Genomic DNA, 20,949 nt, shown 5'->3' with positions numbered 1-20,949 from the left:
AGAGGTAGAAAATATATAAAATACCAGGCCTGATTGTGTGCTTCTTTCTTTAGTCTGTGCGTATGCATGTTTCTGAGTTGCCATTATATCTTTTCTTTTACTGGCAGGGAGCCTATAGCCACACTGAGCAATCCACATTTATTTCTTCCTTCTCTTTGCCACATGAATCTGTAAATAGCCAACTTGGCCTTGTTTGTATCTGTTTGCAGTTTCATTTTGATGGCAGTATCAGTAGCATATGTGGCCACATAATCACCAGTGCGGACAATTAGGCCAACACAGGAGTACACAATAGGTTCAGAGTATCATTACAGCCTTGATGGACCGTCACGATGACGTGTGAAGGTCAGGGTAGCCATGACCAGCACAGCTGTCACATCTACTATCAGCAGCCTCTTAGCTAAGTGGCCTTCCAGAACACTCAGCGCAAACTGTAGCCAACTGGGAAGAGAAGGGCCAGAGCCAATGGAACAGGCCTATAACCCCTGCTGGGTTTGTATCATGACATTATTACACTGCACTGTGAGCAATACCCCAAGACGGGGTGAAGAGGCGAATCAGAGCTGTTATGGCATACCCGGTGCAGAAACTGTTGGCTTTACATGCAGTGAGCAACGTTATGACGTCTATTGGTACTGGCTCAGAAAATTTAGCTCAACACCCATCAAAGCAGCCATTTTTTAAATGATGAGCAGCTCTGCCGTACAAGAGAGGAAAAAAAAGGATATAGTGGAGCTGTGTGGAGAGCAGATGTGAATCCACTTTGATTTCAGCCCCTGTGTGTGTGTGGAGCTTCTATTAAATGGATCTGCTGTCTCCTTGATCAAGGGAGTCAATAAAGGGCCAGTCCTGTCAAACCCTCAGGGGCGAGAGTGTATGCACATATGTGTCCGTGTGCGGGAGTGCGCGCGCGCCAGTGTGTTATGGGCGGATTTTGAAGTACTCTGACAGGTGAGTGATTGAGTACTTTCATTTCCCTCCAGCGACAACAAGACATCCACACACACACACACACACACACACACGCGCGCGCGCACGCACACACAAACACACACATATGTGCGTGACATGCACACACACAGAGTGGAGGTTGCAGAGGGAGGGGAGCTGTTGTTTCTTAAAGGATGCTGCTTCTGCCTGCATGCTTAAATTAGCTCTAAATGTTTGGATTACACATGGGAGCTCTCGCACAGGATTTAGCAACCGTAGCCTAGAGTCCAGAGATGTTTCCGTCTACATGCACACACACAAAGAAAACATGTCCTCAAACGGATCACAAACACAAGTCACTCTAGACAACACAACTTCAGTTCATCCGATGTAATCTAACGATGGGAGAGATGCTGGGGATTAAAGTGGTACCAAATGGACAAAACACGCAATGTCATCCATCAGATTTTCAATATGGCTAAACTCTCTCCTTGTTTCACTTCGCAAGAGTGCTGTCTTGGCTTCTGTTGGTGGGGGGAGGATATAGTATGCAAACGGACACAGAAGGAGGGAGAAAAAAGGAGGAGAAAGAGAGAAGGGGAATGAGGGGAGGTCAGCACCCCCAGTCTCACATAAAGGCCCTCTCCCTCCCTTCTGCCTCAGCTTTCGAAGCCCCTGCCAGGATCGAGAGGCGTCTCACGTTACAGCTGTCTCTCAGTGTCATCGTTCAGAAAGAGCGAGCACAAGCGCAACAGAGAGACAGACAGCAAGGCAGAAGGACGGGCAGACAGACATACAGAGAGGGAGAAGGCAGCACAATGCCACAGACGGAGCGGGGCTAAGCTTTCAGAGCTGGACAGGAGAAAAACAACAGCAAGCAGCAGGTTCGACTGGGACGAGGAGAGCCTCGCGCTTAGGTCGCCTGCTGGTGCATTTAATAAGTAATGTTCATGCAATGCACATTTCCACTACAACGCAGAAGCATTTTGAAATCACTGAGATGTGCTTTGACCTTTTCAGGACAGATTATTTCGAAATGGAGTTTAAACAGAGCTGGTCGGACCATTTCCTCTTTGCCACCTGGTGCTAACTGAAAACTGAAAATTTCCCAAGAAGAAAAAGGGGAAATATTCTTGATACATTGCTTTGCATGCACTGAGACCGGAGAAAGCGTAAGGCAATGTACTTACAGAGAGATAAGAGTTACTGTAAAAGCATGTGCTCACAGGGCTTGTGTGGATTAAACACTGCAAGTTGCCTCTCTGCACATGAGTATCCTTTTTTAACCTTAATATGCTAAAAACAGCAGCTTGTCCCAGGCACAGTCATGACTAATCCACTGACAACCGGCAAATCAGCACGAATGATACAAACAAGGTAAGGCCATGTTAGTGAATAGTGAGTTAGGTTGAATTTAGAATCACAACACATCTCCAACTGAAACTTTTATAGATGCAAAGCTGTGAGTTTACACGGCTAATAAACTGGGATGGGATTTTATCACCACGGTTCACATGACGGTTCCGAGCAGCTACACCTATTGGCACTTTAAAACTGCGTGCGCTTGCTTTTACCCTTGTCCTTTTCTAGGGTGTTATGTAGGAGTTAAATATTTTAAATTCTGGCTTAGCTTGAAGCAAGCTTTGCCAGCGCAGCTAAAATAAAAAGCCTTTGTGGCAGCAGTGACCAGATTTTTAATGCTGAAGAAGATCAATAAACGGGGGCTGTCGAGGTGCAATCTCGTGCATTTGTGTGTATCCGTGTGAGTGTATAAATGAGTGTGTGTTTCCTGTCCCCATGCATAAATGCCTGTGTTCTGACAGCACTGTGTGTGTCAAGGTTTATGTGTGCATTTGTTAAAGCCAAGCAAAGCTTGCAGCGTGCCTGCCTGCATCAACTTATTCTATAGTTCCATCAAGAACCCCACTGACCCAAGAGGAACACCAGTAGAGAAACCAATATCTTTCCCATTCCACCATTCAAAACCTCCTTCCTATTTCTTTTCCATTCATTTCCTCTCCTATTCGAGCACAGCCAGAGCGAGAGTGTCCTGGAGAAATGTATATTTACAGGCCCCCTCTGCTACAGATTGAGAATGTCACAGTGTGGTAAACGTCAAACTATATAGCAGGTCCTTCAGACCTTGATGCTTGTAATCAAGTTTCTGTGGCCAGATAAGACAGATAAAGCAAAAGACGCCGGTAAACATCTTGTGTGGTTTTTCACAGGAAAACAAAACCCAACACCTTCAAGTTTCTGCTGTTTCAGCTTCATTCAGCTGGTTCTCTTAACACCGACAGACAATAAATGACTGTCTTTCGTGAAGAAAAATGCCAGTGACTTTCATAATGTTGCCATGTCATGTCGGTGTTACGTTTCACTCAGACCACATTAAATGGATGCCTCCAGCTCACACATGGTGCGGCAACTTAAACATGAATATGCAACAGAACCGTACTGAATAATGAGGACCAGCACGCTCGCTGTTCTACGGCTCCGCAAAACATGAAGCGCATTTGTATTTTCACCTCCACCCCAATGTACAAAACAAAAAAACAGCCCTGAAGTGGAAAAAAAAAAAATCATCAGGACCTTTTGAGACTTCATTATAAGAAACTAGCACGGACTTTCCAAACGAGGTATCTCTTCGGAGGAGGAAGAGAAAAAAAATAAATAAATAAATCAACCTTTTCACCTTGCTGGTGGAAAAGCAGGCATCCCAACGAGACGGAGAATGTGCAAACAACCTTGACTTTCATCAAGGAAATTCTCACATTGAATGATAAATAGAGGCCCACGGGACGAACAGCAAAGAAGCAGCTTATCGCCTTTCCCTCCCAAATTTGGCCGCTCTGTGTTCTGTCTCCGGAAAGTCAATGCAGGGTGACCCGCTCGCACTTTCCACCACTTATTGTTCAGTAATTAATCCACCATATGTAATCCGTGCAGAAATGCAGAGAAAACCGAGTGAGTGTTGATTTGTTTAGTCTTAATTAACAGTGGAGATTGTTTACTTGCTCCTACAACAGGAGGCATATGTGCCCCATCTCATTAGCCAGGCTTTCAAACCGGAGCTACACTTTCTCGGTGCACAGATGGGTACAAACAGTGGCGGTCAGAGATAGCCACAATATTTGAAAAGGCTGGCGTTAAAAGCAGCTGTCACCAAGAATGCACTTTAGACAATTATTTGAGTACTCTGATGATTATCAGGACATTCAGCGAGCAGGCAGTGTTACCAAAATAGAAAGGTAACATGAGGTTAGTCAGATCATCTGAGATCTAACTAACTTTCCAGCAGGAAGGATGTCAACATGCAAAGCCCTGTGAATGTGTATGTAAGCGAGCCTGGAACATGCAGCACACGGCGAATGACAAAGACAGACACACAGGCGTGTGACTTGAATCAGTACTGTCAAACATTATCAAACTTATAAAGCTCTTAGTTTATTAGATGAAACAGTACTCTTCCACAAAGAACCAATCAGCTGTTACAGAATTAATCCATACCTCTATCACATCTGTTATAGTAATCAATTTTCTGACATGCCATTTCATCTGTCCTTATTGTTTTCTGAATATACGCTTGCGCTTTAATTTGTAAACGACATCCGGATGGCGAGAGATGAAGAAATCTGACCAGAGCTCTGTCTAACATGAGTTTCTTGAGTCATTTGGTTAACAATAAGCAGATCTCCACTTCCTCTCTAAATTTCACAGCTCTGAATCACCACTAACATACACAGATTTGGCAGTGCAACCAGATGGCTTTTATTCTCGATAATTTATTATTATTTGCAACGTCTCATTAATCAGTGACTAAACATAACATAAAAGCATTAGGGCCATGGATTTTTTTTTAAAGGCAGAGAAGGGCGACATGATAAAAGGAAAAAAAGTGGTGATATTAATAGGGATATTTCTGAGCTTATATTGACTGTGATTAGCCTATATTTTCCTCTCTGCTCTTTTTTTTTTATTTTTTTTTTATCATCGCAAAAATGTCCTTGGGGTTTAATAGCTTGGTCACTACCATCTAAATCAGATGTGGTTGTAAAGGATGTAAAAAGTCAACCCAAGTTGATAAATATATTATCGGCATCAGGCTTTTATTCTGCGTCTTGGACATCGGACTTCTGAGCTGGGAACAACTTCACACCCAAGCTGATAGTTGCTAGTCAGAAAACAAGTGGATTTGCTGTTGTTTCCCTCAATTTTAAGCATTTGAACACTAAAGGGACATATCCACAAGACATTTAACATTAACATGTGCCTTTGGTCTAATTAGGTACAAATCACAGTACAAAGTGCCATAAAATAGTCTGTAACTTTCACAATGCAAGCAGGCTTGAGGTCAGTATCCAGTATGGCTACCAGGCCACCTTGGATACTGAAGAGTGAGATGATGTCAGATTTGCTGGTGGGAATTTTGACTTCAAAGCGCATTCTTCTTGTTTTTTTACTACTTGGAGCTCAGAAAATCTAGAAGCCGAGTGTGAAGAAAATGGGGAGATAATGGGCAATTATTAAATGACACCTAAAACATTGCAGTACTGCAACCAAAGAGTCTTCTCCAGTTGCAATATTGCACACGTTGACATCGTCAATTGTGATTCGGCGTTTTGTGCAACTCTAGGCTAGACTTTATCACAGAGCAAGACGCAGAGTTACATGTTTGTATATGCGTGTACAGATGCAAACACTCTGTTTTCTTTCTTTATTGATTGGCCCTTTAACAACCTTAACCAAATCACAGACTGGGATGAGACATTTTGTCACAAATAAGTACAAGACACAATTTAACTATAATGTAGAGTTATATAGTTAGTTATGGACCTAATTAGTGTGAAGCTTATTGGAAGGAATTGGGATTAAAATTAAAATACTCTCAAATCATGGTTTGACAATACTGACATAAAAAGGTTAAATTTATATAGTTACTATGTACTATAATTGATGTAATGGTGGTCATTGATGCAGATGCACTCAAACATGGCTTAATCAGTGATTAAGGTTTTACAACCTTCTTTTCCCTCTGTTATCAGTTGAGATGACAGCAAGGCTTTAGATCCATTTCACAAATGGATTTTATTTGTTCTTAAATCTCAGCAACGGGGGAATCAAGTTTAACCTGTAGGATACACTTATTAATGTTCAAATGGATGGATGACATATTTATTGTATGTATGTTACTGTGGGAAAAAAAAACTAATTGATAATTATCTGATGTTTTCAGGTATAGTGCAAAGTGAAAATGTTTTAATTATAAAATGAAAGTATAGCAAACGTTGCCTCAAACTGATTATCACTATACTGTATCATACACACCTAATGAACCCCATTTTAGTTCCTTTTTTTAAAGAAGATAAACTAAGGGGTTCCTCTATAGAAAAAAAAACAAAAAAAAAACCTTATATTCAATAGTAGAGGATTAAAGAGAATCCAAGCCTGTGTGCACATGGGATTGCCTTCTCAAAAGCTGTCCAAGTTCTGTCAGATTCAGCACCCCTACACATAGAGCTCGTGAACCTAATTTCACCTAATCAGCTTAGTCAATAGCAACGGTTTGCTGTGATTCTAGTAGACATGCAAATGGGGCTTAACAATGTCTATCCTTAATTCCTAAATGTTCAAGTCAAGCGGAAGTCTCCCTTTATCTCCTCAAAAACAACAGTTCCAATTTTATAGAGAGAACGAGAAGAAAAGCGAAAATAAAACTCCAGCAGAGAGTTGACTGTTTTTTCTTGGCCTGGTGAGGAAGGATCTCTCTCTGATTTGAGTGTGCTTGAGGTAGCACAGTGTGCTTTCATTTCAAACCAACATGGCAAACAAATTCTGACAGATTTGTTCCCCTTTTTCACTTTTGCTCTTGTGCAATCTCTCTTAATTATGAGAAAACACACTGCGCAAATATATTAGCACTTCTTGCAGGTCTGTGTGCTCAGCTGCAGCACTTGCGCGCACATGCAAGTGTATGTCAAAACACGCAAACATTCATAAACAGATCTCCCCAAAATAAAAATCGCTAAAAGAGATAGTTGCGCGAGAGATAGGAAAGTTGAAGACACCGTTCTATTTCAATTCACGGACACCACTAATGGCTTCTTAGCAGCTCTATGAAATCAAGCAGCTGTCATGTCGATGCATCAGCAGCGGAGAGAGGAACGAGAGCCATTCCCCATAAGGACAGAGGCACCGCGCCTTCATGTTTGGCTAAACATCTGCTCCTCTGCACTCAGGCTTCGCAGCAATAAACGGGCAAACAAAAGAGGTGGGAGGTGAAATGATCAGATTTTCCATTTCAAAGCATTTGTTCTGTGTGTTTTCATCCCTCCTCCTCCTATTTCCCTGCTTATAGGACACAGAGAAGATGGTGAGATCAGGCTCTACCTTAGGGGAGGGCTTAAGCTCATGCGTGAGGCAAAATGACGGAAAATAAATAGGACAAGTGTCCTGTCTGGAAAACGTGTAAACAAGTACCAAGGCATCTAAAGAGGCTGTTACAATGAGAAGACATGTACAAAGATCTGAGTTAGAAGTGGTTGATTTTTAATTAAAATAAAATATTAAACTATTTCCCAATTAGTCATTTGTTAAAAAAAAAAAGAAAAAATGTGCTGAATGTATTTTTATTTCAAAGGAAATGTGATCAAAGTGATGTTTATTCAGGACCTAACATCAAGTGTTTTATTTTGACTCTTAATTGCATTCTTGGTAATTAAGGCTAACATCAGTCCTTCCTTTCCTCATTCCTTCCTTACTTACTCCATTCATTCATGTTTAGCTGCAAACACAAGCCACGGCTAATATAACTGAAAAACAGTTTTGAGTTTAAAACATAAGGAATTAATTTATTTGACATAACCGTGTCACACTATGACAATATTCAGCTTTCCTAGCCATATATTCCAATCTTGACAGAAAACACATAACTTCATATTTTGTTTATAAATCAACATTTCCCCCCTTAATCTCAAACGAGCTTCTAAATTATGTCTCTGGAGCATTTAACGTTACGAATGTCTTTCAAAAGCGTCTTCATAAAACCCTTTACTCTGTCTCTCGCTTCTCTACAGCGCGTCAAAAACTTTGGTAAAACTTAAAAAAAAAAAAAAAACGTGGATCCATTTCCTACTAAAGTAGTCAAAAGTGTTTGTATGTGAAGAGAGAGAGAGGGGAGGAAAGGCAGGGGTGCTTGAGGAACGAATTTAAAACAACCAAGATGGCGAGAGGCTTGTTGTTTTGGAGGGGGCAGAAAAAAATGGAGGATATTGTAATATACACAAAGGGATAAATTTCAACAACTCAGCCAAGCGGCTGCTAGCTCGCCTGCACGCCTCGGTTTGAGGAAGCGACCGCGATTAGCAGCACCCCGGCGAAGCCTGGCCAACAACACGGAAAAAAAAGCTCAAACTCCGACCCGCTCAGGACAGAGAAATGAATAATACACGTCTAAACTTAACCCAAACTGATGTGGATGTTTATAAATTTGTCGCAAATTGTTTTATTTTCGAGTCGAGGGACTGTTAAAGTGGATGGATTTTTAAAGGACGGACAGCGAGGACCAACGGCAGTCCAGTCAGTTACCCCCCTCCGTCTCTCTCTCTCGCTCTACGTTTTGACGGTTACAGCTCAAAATACGCACTAAAAACACCCCGAACGGCTCGTTTAAACTGCCGATAAAAACCAAAGACACCACAAAGGCTTAAAAAGTTTAAAATCACAACGATAAAACTAGTTATCACACAGGAGTGAACGGTGCGAGAGAGAGGAAGAAAGGAAAGAAGGACACAAAGACGATTCCCACTATCAGGTCACCACTCAGGGAGAAAAACCCCACTCCGTTTTCAGATTAAAGGGGGAAAAAACTTCAACCAAATGTACCGCTAACGACTACCGGACACACCGACCGAATGAATTACATTCGCAACAAGAAAACAAAGTATCCACAAAAGCTGAAAAAAGCGAAGAAATTAGAAACCGAAGCCAGCTCTCAAAGCGGAGCTCACAGCTTGTTTCAGTGATGGTCTTGAAAACAGCGTCAGGGAAATAAAAAAAAGAAAAAAAAACACTTACCTTTTTTTAGTTTCGACACTTTACTTATTTCCAGCGTGCGGCTTCTTTAGATCAACTAACTCTTCGGTTTGCTCTTCTTGTCGCCTCTCTTGTGTCTTTTTTTCCTTCCTTGGTCGGTTTTGGTTATGAAAGAGGTCGGGGACGAATGATAAAGAAGGGAATTGGGCAGTAATTGAGTCTCGGTGTGTGAGTGTGTGTGTTAGTTACTAACAGCAGATTGAAGGAGACTCTTCTCAAGGTTTATTCAGCTCCACTTCAAGGAACCGACCTGACGTCAGCTCACTACTGCCACACAAAGAAAACTTATTATTTGTGCAGCGGCCGTAGTAGAGGAGCGGATACAGTAATTGACCGTTATTACTTTAAATGCGACATTATCATTTTGCAGCACGGCTCCGGCTGAGATGCGGCGGTGACTTTTATTTATGAATGTTGTTTTGTGGCGCATCTCATTCCCCTTCTGTTGTAAACAAATAAGAATAGCTACAAATAGAATCGATGTTACAACTTTTTTTTTTTTTACTGTTAGCATATGTAATTAATATGATTTGACTTAAAAAAAACAACTTAAAAAAAATAATTCTCCAAATTATACTTAGAGCAAATAAAAAAAATAAGCTTTGGAAGTTGAGTTTGATTCTTTTTCAAATGATTTTATTGAAATAATAAAAGTTTTTAGTGCCACATTATATCTGTTTTTATGCTCTAGTTGAATAGGTGTCTTTGGTATTTAAATAAAATCAATTTTGAATAAGACATCAATGCACCTCTCTATCTATCCATCTATCTATCTATCTATCTATCTATCTATCTATCTATCTGAGCTCATGATGTGTGATCAAACAAATACATGGGTCTCACAGTGGCTCCAAATTAAAGGGCACTTTGTGAAACAAAACCAGAAATGGGGCAGCTCCTCCTCGGGATGGGATCAATACATTGCCTGGCAAAGACAGCCATCTGTGCCTAATTGTATGCTTTACCTCCTCTTCTGAACGCACAATAAGCAACAGGCTGAACGCAGGCCCTCTGACCCAGACTGGCTTTCCAGACGGGGGAAGATTATTTCATTCAACTGGAAAACAACAAGGGGGTGGGGTAGAGGGGCGTTGTTGCTGTGTAGGATAAGGGGGGTAGATTTTTTTTTTTTTTTTTTTTTTTTGCAGATGGAGTGGGCAACTGTTCCTATACGCCCCACCCTGACGAGGATGGGTCACAGAACTTGAGCCAACTGGTGCATCGCTCTCTCTCTCTCTCTCTCTGTCTCTCCATCTCTTTCTCTGTCACATCACAGTGCTGGGTGTATTCATTTTTAACAGGTATTATAGTGGATTAACAAACTGTCCACTGTTAGTTTATGGGTAACCTCATAAATCTTGCGTTGTTAGCAGACTGTTGCTTTACAGGCACATTTACACTAATGCTTTATAATCATTTCAGATGATCATAAATGAAGGCTCCCTTCCCCCCCCCCCCTGTCTTCCTCTCTGCCGTTATGTCACAACATCCAAAAGTGTCGCCACACTTTTCTGAAGCTGTTGCAACAATTGCAGAGCTCTTGCTCAGAAATCCTTCATTTTTTTTATTTTTTTTTTATCTCTAAGATAATAAAAAAAAAAAAGTAAGAAGTAAAAGGTAGCGTTGTGGTGCAAGTCTGATAAAACATTCACGATCACCAGAGTTTGGCGGACGGACACAGACGGAACCCCTTATTCAGCTTTTGGTGCGCAGTTAAAGCCATTTTATAAAGCTTGCTCTCTGTGTTTCGTTGGTCATTGATTTTTCTCTCCGTCGTCCTTCCATTACCTGTTGAGACGGTGGGTGGGGGTGGAGACCGTGGTGGTGGTGGTGGGGGCTGGGGGGGGGGACTTGCTCTTCTTCAAACACACAAAAACCCACAACAGTCCTCTCTATCTGTCTCTGTAGCCACTGGCACCCTGGTGTATTTCTCCATCTCCACCTCCTCCTCCTCTTGTGGCGGGGATGACAGGCTATGAGGAATGACAGTGGCTCTGTTTGTCATACAGTAGCAGCAAGAAGCAAGGATTTTTAATTGCATTGGAGAATCTTCATTAAAGAGAGCACATGGGGGCGGAAAGTGGGGGAAGAGGGCTGCATGGGGCTGCGTCGGGGGGCACTCTGAGCATCGTCATTAGGAGAAGGCGCTAGTAGCGGAGAAGGGTGGGCCCTCTTTGCATGCACACTGAGAATGCCTGCCGTACCTCGGTCATTTGTAACATAATAAGTGCCAGCACAATGACTGCAATGCGAGAAAGCACACCACAGGGAAGAGAAGGGGGAAGGGAGACAGCATGTCTGTCTAAAAGAGGCACTTTTTTTTTTTTGTCTTGATTAGAAAGTATAATGAGCCACTAAAGAAACTAAGGGGGGGTGGAGTGGGGAAGGATCTCTCCTGAGACTGATGGAAAACAAATTAATCTGGTGATTTAAATTTAATTATTATTTTTCTATTAGTCCACCATGCAAAGACAGCCATCAGAAGAGAGGAGCTGTGCTTGCATTTATTGATTTTTGCCCAGACACATTCAGGGAATACAGATTCATCTGCTCCCTTCCCCACACAATCCGCTACGTGGGATTCCATTAACGCAAGAAGCTTCCAGCAACTCCGAGATGTTTAATTTGAACACCATAAATGGGGCCTAAAATAGCATTCAAGCACAAGAAGGTGGCCTAAGGATGTCTTCCTATAAAATTGAATTAGTCGTCACTTATTGTTGTGTCCCACATAACAAGTATTAAATAAACACCCAATGAATTAAATTAAGACGGGGGCTCTTCGATACGGAACGAGTCACACACCGTCCGTCGCTCCTCTCCGCTTTTGATGCCTTACACTCTCATAACAGTTGACTTTGATTTAATCTTTTATTTTGGATTAATGCAAGAAAACCCCGGCAGCTGGACTGCGCCGCAATTGTCCTGTCCGTTCACTCGTCGCGACATCCTTTCAGTCTTAGAATGCGACGCCTTATGAGATGTAATGATTTAAAAAGTCAATGATTTGAACTGACTGTGTGTGTTTAAAGCACGAGGGACCAATTTGCGGCAGCTATATGTAGAACATCGGTGAGCTTCAAGTAACTCGGATTCTCTTGCTGACATAAAATTCGGCAATTATGCCAGATGAACGGCTTTATTGATTCGCTTCCTCCTATCTCCTCGTGAAAATGGTTCATCGCTGAGATTCTGGAAGCCTAACTATGCCTAATGGCGTATGGGATCCGTGTGACAGTGAGATACGCATTGATCCGTGACCTTTGACCCAAGAGACATCCACAGGAAAACTGTTACAAGTGGGTTTTCTTTTTTTTTTTTTTTTTTTTTTTTTTGTGACGCCGTGGTTTCCATCCACCCTAATATATCTGCCTTGTGATTCGCTGTCAGCTTGTGGATTTCTCTCAGTAAACGCACGCGGAGCTCAATAGTTATTCAAAAGATCAGCCAGAAAATGTTTGGCTTGCAAGGTTGACTAATAAACCCTCTGCTCAGTCGAAATGGATGCACTTGGAGAGTGTTTATTGTGGCGAATGTAACTGAGCAGAACCCTCTGCTGCATGATGTAATACACAGAAGGGAGAAATCATCATAATAGCAGAGTAGTAGAGTGACTCATTCGCTGATGAGGTACAGTCACACTGTCATTCAACGAGGAGATGCAGTGGAAGCCCGATGGAGACAGAGAGAGAGAAAGAGGAAGAGGAAGACGGGGAGAGCATTAGCATGTTCCTTTTTTTTTCTGGGAACGAGGAGTCATTTGTGCCAGGAAAGTGGAGAAACAACCTCTCGGCCCCGCAGTGATGCATCCCTCCATGAAGAATGAGATCACAAGCAAATGTCATCCCAACCTGAGCCGAGCCAAATGACCTTGAATCGAATAAAAAAAAAAAAAAAATAGAAAAAAAAACATCTTCACCCACGTCAGTGTGTACACGAGTCGCACAAAATGTCAGCAGATTTTCCATTTGCTAAATCTGCTCCTAAGTGCAGGGGTTTAGCCAAGGTACTCAACCTAGTATTTTCCCTCAAGTCCTCGGGAATGCAGGCAGCAGCGCCTGGCGGAACTGTTGGTTACACCTACCTGTAGTTAGCTGTGCGCGTGGAGCTAAAGTTCAATTACCACAAAGTGAAGTGGCACAACATTTCCCCCACTCTGAGAGGAGCAACAATGGTTTAAAGAGAGAGCAGATGTGTGTGCGAAATTAACTTCACTTCCCTTCTGTGACTCTACAATTTCACTTGTTTGTTGCATTCAGTGCAGATGAAGCTTGGGGGATTTTTCAAAGGAAACTACTTTCACACTTGAAATACTTTTGAGCTTCAGTGCATTTTTTTTTCTCAGCTTAAATAGTTGTGTTCACATAACAGATATATCTTTGAAAGCACACTGCATATTGATAGATACGGCGAATTTGTTGCCCTGTTATCAAAACTGACCTTTCGCTGTTTTTTTTTCCCCCCCCTCTGTTCTCTGTCTGACACAACCGTCGTGGTATCATTTATTATGACAGTGCAGATTTAACCCAGCTTCCCTGCTGTATAATTCTCTCACTGCAAAGTTTGCACAGCCTAATAGACAAATAATACTGTTTGAATAATGAATGGTTAAAAATGAAGCACTGTTCTAATCCACAGAGACCTATTCCTTTTTATTAACTCACCCACTAGTGACTTGTAAGTCAACTGTAAGCCTACCTTTTATTAAATTCCACTCAAATGCTAATCCACACGAGGCTCTTACATGGAAAGACTTCTTAGCTGGTGAAATAAGCAACAGAAATGTAAGAGTTTGGCTTCTGCAGGTGAACATTTTTCAGCCAGTGGGTTTTACAAGTTTGATTTAGTGGAGTTCCCCCAACAAACTGATTAAGGCCAAGAAACAGAAATCTTCAAGCACCCAAAGTCCTGAAAGTGAAACTTCCATTTAACTTAAAATTAGTTGTAATTTTTATGAACATATCTGCTTTCTGGTGTAAGCAGGAAGAGTCCTCAAAAAATTTGGGATTTAATTGAGAGATTTTCGACCCCAAGATAAAACGTTGTGAGGTGTAATTTACGGTCAAACACAAACAGTTTTTCTACTTGTTGTAACGATAAAGAGGCCTGTTTTAAACTTCTTTCTCGTACGCTCACAATGTCAAATGCTGGTTTCTTTCATTAAATAATGTGACATTTATTATGTGCAGTGCACCTTAAAAAAACAAAACTAATCAGTGAGAAGGAGAAAAAGTCACGCTTTAAGCTGGTTTCGTAAGTGTGCACACCCTGAAACCTTTGGTTTAAATTCAGCATTCAGTCATACATTTTCCAGGAGGAAAATGCCAGCATTCTGCATCTTGACTTCGCGATATTTGCCAACTTCTGCGCTGCAAAGGTTCTCCAAATTCAACAGACTGCGAGGACGTCTCTTCACGTGGCTTAGCATTCTGGACTTTGGCTCTTTAGTTTTTCTCTTTATGGAGTCAATTTTATGTGGATTGTTGTCAGACCAATGGTGAAAGATGTCTAGCAGACACTTAAAATTGTTCTGCAAAAAATGAGATAATTGGAACTGTTCATGATTACAAAAACAAACAAACAAACAAACAAAGCATTAAAAGTCGGGAATGATCGGGAGGAAAGGAACCCCACAGTATCATGCTGCCACCGCTGTGACTCACTGTGGGGATAATGTTCTTTTAGTGATTCTCACTGATGTTTGCATGCCAAACATACCTTTCAAAGTCATTGCCCAGAATTTCAAGTTTAGTTTCATCAAACTAAAACACATTCTTATATATATAGATATATCTATATCTCTCTCTATATATATATATATATATATATATACATTTTTCTTTGATAGAAATGCCTCCCAACACTACCCCTTACACTAAAAATATGAAGAATACAGATCCTTCAAGAATTTGAAGGAGCTGCAAGTCTTGCTATCGGCTTCCTGGTAGTCACCCTGAACTGTTTCTGTCTAGTTTTTTATTTTATTTTACAGCGTCAGAGAACTGTCAATTTCTTTTGTAAAATCATAATTTTCCCCCAAATTTCTCCAATTATGGATCACTCTCTTCAGTGTGCCGTGTTTGTAAATGATGCAATAAAACTTTCTGCGCTCTTCTCCTGGTAAAGCCTTTGCGTAATGGAACACATCTGATCCTTTTCAACGCGTCTGCAAACTGCAGTGGCTTTAACTCCAGGACGCACATGTGAAAGAATCAAGAAAATCCAGCTAGGACAACTGAGCATTACCATAGATTACTCAGATTAATTGTAATGGATGGCGGGTGTGAACTCAGGAAGAGTGGATGCTGAAAATAAATCAGAAGGTGGTTTAGAAAAGTGTTATTTTAAGGGTGTGGACACCTATGCAGCCAGGTTACTGCCTGTTTTTATTTATTTTTTTGCATTTCCCCATCTAACTGGCTTGTTTGCTTTTTTGGTTGAAGTAAATGTCACATGTGAAACAGGTTTTGAAATGGTTTAAACCCTGTGCTTTACTTGAGCCACTAACTTTTTGATATCAAGATAACCTCTTCTTTTGAAATACTGACATTAATGCTGCCGTAAAGCAGGAGTTGGGTTGAAACAGCCAACGTTCTGGGATTGTTTTTTTCTTTTTTTTTTTTACTTTGAAGTTTGCTAGTTTCTAGTTTACATCAGAAATTTTATAATATTCTGAATTTTACGTAAATAACGGGGATAGAGAACAAATCCTCGGTTTATACCTGCAGCCTATGGGGTCTTTTTAAAAAGTGTTTGCATGTTTATATGTTGCGAAAACAAAATATGAAAGCTAAAATTCTTTTAAATGTCACAGCTCAACTGTTGCTCTAAACAAATATTTTCTAAATAAAAAACAAAACAAAAAAAAAAACATTCATAATCACATGTTTATCTTTCTCGTTGAGCTGAAACTCTTATTGTCTCTTTCACATGCAGGAGAAATTATACCAAAGCCAAAATGTCTTACAGTCGAGACGAAAGAAGATACACTACCTTTACGTTTACATTCAGAGTCCCCAGCATTTATTGGCGTTCCTATTAAAGATGGTTAAAATGCCTTAAAACAAATCCATCTTCTATTAGAGTGGCATAATCTCACCATGAAACATTGGCATTTATGCTCTACATGTTTAGTTGATCAGAGTGACTATGCACTTCCATTTAGTATTCTTCCTGTTTCCTTGTTGCTAAAATATGACTTGGCACTGAGGCCGTTTTTTCACTGACACTCAGGTAAAGCAGATCCATGTTCATCTTAACATTTTTGAAAATGGCTTCAAGAAAATGGCTGTCTACCTACACTTGCACAGATCTGCAGTTACAGCTATAGGCTTATTGCGAAATGCAAGAACAACTGGAACTATGAAGGTGCCCTACATGTGGGGACTATTGTCTTTGACGCTGCTGTTTGGAGTTTGAAAGTGTTTAACAATGATGAATAAAGGGGAGTAGAGGATCATAAAATAACAACTGAAGATAGATAAGAGTGGATGGGGGCCAAAGTCTTCCTAAAAGTCACAGTAAGATAATAAGGGAGGTTAAAACAAATCTCTAAAGCCTCTGTATGCATCTTTGCTAGGGATCCTGATAACTGTAGAGTGGATTTAAGTGCTCAGTTTTTTATAAATTTTTCCATTTCGTCTTTATCTCTAAATAATGACAGAGAGGAATATTATACACATGAAGGGCAATTTTAGAACCTGATAAAGACCAGATCATTTATGTATTAAAATAATTAATAAAGGATGTATTTGCCTTTGCCATCATCACGTCCACAAACACTATCGGGTTTTTGAAACGCTTGTGAAAACACACTGTAGGAGAACTATTCTCTTGACAGTTTTCATTTGTTTCAAATTTTAGACCTTTATGTTGCTTCAATTCATTTGACAGTCAAAAATAATTATTTCATCTGTTCTAAGGACGTATTATTTTACCTTAGAGCAACTCAAACTCAAACAGAGCATGCATAGGTAATTAAACTGCTAAAATATTAAAAACCATGTCCCTTTGTAAATGTGTGCAGATTAATTTCTGTACTTTACAGAATAATAATTTTAAAAAAAAAATGCATCTTTGGACAAACATTGAAATGATCATATGTGATGTTCAAAGTTTACCTTTTTATCCCACTGCGGATATAAAAACACGTTTGCATGGGAAAAACATGCACAAAATGTGTTCGGGTGCTCAAAATGCCACCTTTGGTCTAATTATAGCTGTCTCATTTAAATGCAGAAGAAACGTTCATGCATACCATATGAGTTATTTTCAGACAAGCCTTACATGCATCCCAAATCCATCCATTTGAAAAGTCTTCATCTTCATTGTGGAGATCTGTTTGAATTGCATGTGAATGTTTTAAAATGTATGCAAAAAGAAGCCCCCTGCAGACATTAAGTCCACATAAGTATTGCTGAACAGCATCAGTGCTCCATTTTAATTAGCAAATGAATAAAATAAGAGAAAGTGTGTGGGACTGAGGCTTATGGGGTTTTTATTAGACTTGAAGGTCGTGAAATGCCTTGTTTTCATTTTTAAATGCTTTGGTCACTTTGAGAAACCACGATGTCTCGTACAGAAAAGAACAGAGTATTCATCAAGGATTTACAGCCATGTCTATAAAAATGAAATAAAATCAAACAAACAAAGACATTTTAGAGATTACAACTGCAATGACAGTTGTCTTAAAATTTCGGAGACGTTTCCTGAAGACATTAAAGTCCATAATGATCATTGTTACATTTAGAGGACAAAGGAGGAATCTTGCACACCTGAGAACATCATCTCAGCTCCGAAGTACTAAGAAGTGGCAGCATCAAGTTGTGTGGGTACTTTGCTGCAGCAGGGACTAGTGAACTTAAAAAAAAAAAATACAGATGTAAAAAAGTTAAGATCCTCCATTGAATTTTCAGTTCTTCATTAAAAAAATGATGTTTAATTTTGCCTTCGCTCCCTCTGGAAAAGAAAGTAATTTATCTGCTCTGCAAAATAAATAAATAAAAAAAAATAACCTACCTTAACTAATTAAACAAAACATGATAAAATATTTCATCTTAAATTACCTTAAACAGGAAAGGCTAAATCAGACATTAAGAAAAATTAATATCTGTCTGTCTGTGTGTATTTATAAAAAAATTAATGGGATTTGATCCCGTATTGGACTGATAAAAATGTACCCATGTTATGAAAAAAAATGTTCCACCATATAAAGACTTTTGTCATGTTTTGTCTAAAACAAATCTTTGTCTTGTAACTCACCGATCCGCCCCTCTTTCGTTGATAAAAATCTCAATTTAAGGACTTGAAATGAAAAAAAGAGCACAACACGGTCAACTCAAGCGCTGCACTTCCTCTCTGTTCGCTTTTCTTAGGTTCTGACCCGTTGAACACGAAGACACCTTAAGAATATCTCTCGGCGTGCTTGGCGAGAGGAACCACAACCAGAGAGAACCCGCGTCACTTCCCTTTTAATCCACAGGGTCATGGGAAAGCTTCCACTACCTCTTTCACAATTAAAATGAGTGCTTCAGGTTCGGGCTCTGACGCGACAGCACACACCTTGTCAAGTCTGAAGAAGGTGGCAACATCTGTCAGTCCGGTTTTCCAAATGAGTGTGTCTGCGAGTTTCGATATGAAAAACACTGATCACTGAAGCAGAGAGACACACACGGCGCACGAGCGACAACCTGTAAACTCTTTTCATCTAACCCCGTCCTCCAGGAAGATAATTGCTCAAACGGACTAGGACTTGCATGTATGGCTACCGTAGCCATGTAGGTGTGTTTGCATGCGGGGTGGTCTTAAGACCGTTTTAAGAGCGACGTGAGCAGGCCCTGCGTTAATTAACTCTGGCAGGCCTGTGTTCCTCCTGGCAGTACGCAGGCAGGCATTCTTGCCTGGCTGCCCTCAGTGACGCCTGGTCAAAAATAGGGCACCACAGTAATGATCACAATGGTGACATCATCTTTGCCTTCAATGTGCTCTCCCCTCGGTGCTCGTCTGAACAAAGAGCAGCAGGCGTGCAGGGGAGGGAGGCAGATGTCACTTCGTGTCTGGGGAACATTAAGACCCAACAAATGTTCTTTGAATCCTTGGAAGATCCTTTTTAAGGGTTTTGTGTGGGCTAAAAAGAAAAAAAAGAAAGAAAGAAAGAAAAAAAAACAAATAGCTCCTAATTGCTTTAAAGGCAATTAATTAGAAATGGGCTTCTGTTTTAGTTTGGATTCAGTTGTTTTTAAATGGCGCATAAGATTTGAACAGTTCAGGTAAAATGCCTGCAATTGAGGAATGCGCATGGTGAGAGGCGAGTGTCCGCAAATAGCTCGCAAGCGTGTTTAGATGGTGGCCCTCTAACATGTGATCTAAAGTGTTAACACATGTGGCCTTGTTTTTTTTTCAGCATTGTTACTGATCTGTTCAGATGGATGCCCTCAAGTCTTGAAGCAGACTTCACACACACACGCACACACACACACGCACACACACACCCCCCACACACACACACACACGCACACACACACACACACACAGACGTATGGAGGACTTTTTCATTGTAAATGCATAAATGATTGACATTCAGTTTATGTATTTGGGAGATCATTAGAGTTTTACAACGCAAATCTGAAGATTTCCTGAATCTCACAGTCCATGAAGTCAATCGACAAAACCCGACACAATTTGTTTGAGACGATAGCAAGCAGATAATCTATGTAGGCTCGAGTCTGCTCTGATGTTTGGTGCTTTTAATCTGTTTTACCTAGCCTAAATAAATCCCACAGGAATGTTTGCTTCTATGCAGTCCTTCCTGGAAGTCTGTCTACTTCAAAACACTGAGTTTGTCTTGTAGTTCTCCCCCCTCTGAAATCCAGTAAAAGTCTGTAAAAGTGAGAGAGGGAGAGGGAGAGAGGAAGGGAGAACGAGAGGAAAGGGATTCTCAAGACCTGGACGAGCCGTGGGAAAAGAGGGGTCTTGTAGAGGAAAAGCAGAAATGTCTCAGGACATTCCTTTGTGATTACACAGCGCTACACAAATCCAGACATTCTTGTACTCATTCCGTGTCTTATGGCTCGAGTTAAAGTCTCATTTGTGAACTCGTAAACATCCGTGTGTCTTTTTCTTGTGCAGATGTTGGAGTTTTTTAAAACTTCTATTTAGATCTCTTTAAAGTTGAATAAACACAGCCTCAAGGAAACCTGAGGGTAGAAGACTAAGATCAATTTGCAATAATTATGTATTTCCTTTTTCCGAGCCGGGGAACTTTGATGTTGCACCACACCATCCTTTACAGCTGGAATAAAGGAAAAGAAGAAGAAAAAAAAAAAAACAGCTCAAAGGAGCAGGCGGGTATCATATCCACAGGACCAACACAAGAAGATTCAAACAAGAGGAGGGCACTGTGTGCAAATCTCAGGTTACACGCCCGAGATCTTTGAAGAGTCAGCTGCCCCCAGTGGGAAGAGGCATGTTCCTCCCTTGTCGCAGCCACCATGAATGAGAAATGGCTCCAAGGAATGCTCCATTATCGTCCTATCTGAGGAACTGGGGGAGGGAAGAGAAGCTTGTAGTCTCCCTTCATTTGGCTGCGTGCAGAATCATGTGTTAGCAGGAGGAAAGGAGGTGGGGGTGTGAGGAGTGGGCACTGGCCTACAGACCCGCAACTGGGCTGAGCAGCCTCCTCCCCGGCTCACCAGACCTTGCACTTCCTCATTTGTCTAGGTCATACGTCCTTTTTGTCAGCAATTAATCTGCAGCTCCACCCTCCTATATTTACCCCCTTTCGCTCGCGGTTTCTCCTTCACCTCTTGTTCTCCCGGCCTTGGCTGGATTTACTCTTGGTTTGATCACTGTTCGCTGTTGTATCCCAGCTACTAATAATGGACGGCCGGCCACTTTAGACGCTACGTTTGAGTCGTGCACGAGGAG

General features: G+C 40.9%; 1 protein-coding gene and 1 long non-coding RNA gene across 2 annotated transcripts in view; both read right to left on the bottom strand.

The window, feature by feature from the left end:
• The window catches only part of baz2ba (bromodomain adjacent to zinc finger domain, 2Ba), a 72,365-nt gene extending 62,819 nt beyond the window's left edge, over positions 1 to 9,546 (bottom strand). Inside the window, exon 1 of the mRNA XM_088004212.1 lies at positions 9,007 to 9,546. The gene's annotated coding sequence lies outside the window, so the exon portion shown is untranslated. The remainder of the gene's footprint in view (positions 1 to 9,006) is intronic.
• Positions 9,547 to 17,504: 7,958 nt separating this feature from the next.
• On the bottom strand, positions 17,505 to 19,511 carry LOC106914823 (uncharacterized). Its single transcript, XR_001417684.2, has 2 exons — positions 18,286 to 19,511; positions 17,505 to 17,883 (listed from the first exon to the last, which is right to left on the bottom strand). It is a non-coding gene; the product is annotated as an uncharacterized LOC106914823 (long non-coding RNA).
• Between the last annotated feature and the right edge of the window lie 1,438 nt (positions 19,512 to 20,949).

Source organism: Poecilia mexicana, unplaced genomic scaffold (assembly GCF_051168715.1).
Source record: "Poecilia mexicana isolate PSO_F unplaced genomic scaffold, ASM5116871v1 scaffold_3, whole genome shotgun sequence".
Classification (NCBI taxonomy): domain Eukaryota; kingdom Metazoa; phylum Chordata; class Actinopteri; order Cyprinodontiformes; family Poeciliidae; genus Poecilia; species Poecilia mexicana.
Note: the sequence above shows the minus strand (reverse complement) of the source record. Positions and strands in the feature narration are given on the sequence as shown.